The 3,661-nt window shown below is 51.4% G+C and overlaps 1 protein-coding gene across 1 annotated transcript in view; it reads right to left on the bottom strand.

Moving 5' to 3' along the window:
• LOC113484907 (heat shock transcription factor, Y-linked-like) overlaps positions 1–3,661 on the bottom strand; it is a 19,461-nt gene that overhangs the window by 3,981 nt on the left and 11,819 nt on the right. The window lies entirely within an intron of this gene.

Genomic DNA, 3,661 nt, shown 5'->3' with positions numbered 1-3,661 from the left:
ACGGGGTGGGCAAGATCTTGGGAGGGGACACAGCCAGGACAGCTGACCCAAACCGACCAAAGGGATATTCCATACCATATGACGTTTGCTCAGTATAAAGCTGGGAGAAAGGAGGAAGGGGGTGGGGTCACCCTTGGTCCTCCGAAGCAACCACTACGTGTATTGGAGCCCTGCTTCCTGAGAAGGCCCGACATCGCCTGTCCATGGGAAGTAGAGACTAAATCTGTTTGCTTTTGCTTCCGCGCGCGGACTTTTGCTTTGCCTTGCTTATATTAAAACTGCTTTTGTTTCACCCACAAGGGTTAGTTTATCTTCTTTCCCCTCTTTACCCTATTGAGAAAACAAGGGGAAAAAGGGGGGCGAAGTGATAGAGCGACTTGGTGGATACCTGGCATTTAGCCAGTCAAACCATCACAGTAGTCCAGAGACTTGCTGTCCCTACTTCCCTGGCTGCTGTGGAAGGAGGCAGCTCCAGACAGTTGAGGCACTGCAGAGGGGACCAGGTCCACCAAGGAGCTCAGCTGATGACAGTGACGTTGTCCCATTGCTTCCATGGGGAGAGGCTGCTTTACACTGGCTGAAGATGTAGCTTGCTGCCACATCAGGGATTTTCTCTCTTACTAATGACTTCATCCTCCCATGGGTGCCAAACCCATTTATTCATAGTGCACATTTTTTTCTCCCACCTACCTTTGTGGCTTACTTACCTCTACTACAGAGTTAAGGAAAAGGCAGGACAAAAGAATCTTTTTCCTCAAGTAAATCTCTCACTGACCTAAATGAAAATGTCTTTAAACAATTTCTGAGAGCTTTGATCCTGTGTAAGTAAAAGTGGAAAGGGGATGGGAGCAGACTCTGCTGCTATCGAAGGGATCACTACTGCTGCCTAACAACTAGGCAATGAAGCAAAAGCCATGGTCGTTTAAAGAGGAAGTTCACAGGAGCACAGAATCATCTAGGTTGGAAAAGACCTTGAAGATCACTCAGTCCAACCATTAAACTAATACTGACCGTTCTCGACTCCATCATATCCCCAAGCGCTATGTCAACCCGACTCTTAAATACCTCCACTGCCCCAGGCAGCCCATTCCAACACCTTACAATCCATTCTGTAAAGAAATACTTCCTAATATCCAGTCTAAACCTTCCCTGGCACAATTTGAGGCCATTCCCTCTTGTCTTATCGCTTGCTACTTGGTTAAAGAGGCTCATCCCCAGCTCCCTGCACCCTCCTTTCAGGTAGCTGCAGAGGGTGATGAGGTCTCCCCTCAGCCTGCTCCAGACTAAACCCCCCCAGTTCCCTCAGCTGCTCATCAGACCTGTGCTCCAGACCCTGCACCAGCTCCGTTGCCCTTCTCTGGACACGCTCGAGTCATTCAATGTCCTTTTTGTAGTAAGGGGCCCAGAACTGAATGCACAATTGAGGTGCGGCCTCACTAGTGCCGAGTGCCGGGGTAAGATCCCTTCCCTGTCCCTGCTGGCCACGCTATTGCTGATATACGCCACGATTCTATTGGCCTTCTTGGCCACCTTGGCCTTCTTGAAACTCCTCCAGTTGGCCTCAGCCCATGGCTCCAGCCTGTCCAGGTCTCTCTGCAGAGCCTCCCTACCCTCGAGTAGATCAACACTCCCACCCAACTGGGTGTTATCTGCAAACTTGCTGGGGGTGCACTCGATCCCTTCGTCTAGATCATCCATAAAGATGTTAAACAGGAGTGGCCCCAAAACCGAGACCTGGGGGACACCACTCGTGACCGGCCACCAACCGGATTTAGCTCTGTTCACCACAACTCTTTGGGCCCGGCCATCCAGCCAGTCTTTACCCAGCAAAGCGTGTGCCCCTCCAAGCCACGAGCAGCCAGTTTCACCAGGAGAATGCTGTGGGAAACAGTGTCAAAGGCCTTAGTAATGCCAAGGTAAACAACGTCCACAGCCTTTCCCTCATCCAGTCAGCAGGTCACCCTGTCGTAGAAGGAGATCAGGTTTGTCAAGCAGGACCTGCCTTCCATAAACCCATGCTGACTGGGCCTGAGCATCTGGCCGTCCCACATGTGTTGTATGATGGTACTCAGGATGAGCTGCTCCATCAGCTTCCCGGGCACCAAAGTCAAGCTGACAGGCCTGTGTTGGAGAATGGCTTGCAGAGAGCAAGGCCATGGGTCTCTGCAGGAGCTGATTGCAGGCATCTGAGGTAAAGAAAGGAAAAATCCCAGGGTACAGTTATGCTAACAAAGGACTGTTAACAAAGAGAGAAACTGAGGTACACAATGGCCTTGAGTATGATGGTAAACAACCTGGGGAAAAAAGGCAGGCCAGAAGAGGGAAGATGTTGTGACATGCCTGAAATGCCACAAGGGACTGGGATATTATAATGTAGCCTTTTACATGTATCCAATAGATTTGTGAGTAGTATGCATGATTACTGTAGAGTGCTTATATAAGGTGTGATTTCTTTCAATAAAGATGAAGCTTACTCTTATCATTCACATTGAATCGACTGCTTGCTTCCTCCATCCTCTGCAGGCCTGTAATTTCCCGGATCATCCTTCTGACCCTCCTCATATATGGGCATCACATGGGCTGATTTCCAATCCTAATGGGAGTCGGGACCTCCCCGGTCAGCCAGGACTGCTGGTAAACGATGGAAAGCGGCTTGGCGAGCACCCCCAGCCAGCTCCTTCAGCACCCTCGGGTGTATCCCGTCCGGTCCCATAGACTTGTGTGCGTCTCCGTGAGGCAGCAGGACACTGACTGTCTCCTCCTGGATCGCAGCGGGGTTGTTCTCCCAGTCTCTGTCTTCTGGCTGAGGAGGCTGGGTTCCCTCAGTACAACTAGACCTGTTGCAAAGACTGAGGCGAAGAAGGCATTAAGCACCTCAGCCTTTTCCTCAATGCTCGTTACCATGATTCCTCCTGTGTCTAGCAGGGAATAGAGGCTCTCCCTGGTCTTTCTTTTGCTGTTGATGTACATACAGAAACACTTCTTGTTATCCTTGACTGCTGAAGCCAGATTAATTTCTAGCTGGGCTTTAGACCTCCTGATTTCCACCCTGCATAGCCTCACAGCATCTCTGTAATCATTGTGAGGTGTTAGGCCCTTCTTCCAAAGGCTGGAAACTCTCCTTTTCTCCCTGGGTTGCAGCCAAAACTCCCTCTTTAGCCAGGGTGGTCTCCTCTGGCACCAGCTTCTCTCACAGGAGCTGGGGACCGCCAGCTCCTGTGCCACAAAGATTTTCTTCTTAAAGTGTCCAGCCTTCCTGGACCCCTGGACCCTTCAGGACCCTCTCCAAGGGATTCTGCCAAGCAGGTCAAGACTAAAAGGTCAGCCAAAGGTCACCTGGCTGTCCTAGGTGCTTGTTATCAGAGCCTTGAAAAGAGGCAGGAAGGTGACAAGAGCTGATTATAGCAACAACTGGAGAAGGCTGACAGGGCTGGGAGAGCCCGGCACCCCTCCTCAGCACTCCACGTGCAGGGCTGCTTTGCTGTTGTAAAACAAACGGTCAGCAGAGCCCGTGTCCTGTGGTGGAGCCGGTGTGAGCACCTCCTTCTCCGCCCCAGCAGTGGGTCCCTGCACAGCCCAAAGATCTGGGCAGCTCCTGGGGCACTTGTCATCCAGCTCCTCACCAAGGCACAGTGCAGCTGGGGCTCTCATTTTGTCTCCC

Source organism: Athene cunicularia, assembly GCF_003259725.1.
Source record: "Athene cunicularia isolate RWA chromosome 12 unlocalized genomic scaffold, athCun1 chr12_part1, whole genome shotgun sequence".
NCBI classification, from domain to species: domain Eukaryota; kingdom Metazoa; phylum Chordata; class Aves; order Strigiformes; family Strigidae; genus Athene; species Athene cunicularia.
Note: the sequence above shows the minus strand (reverse complement) of the source record. Positions and strands in the feature narration are given on the sequence as shown.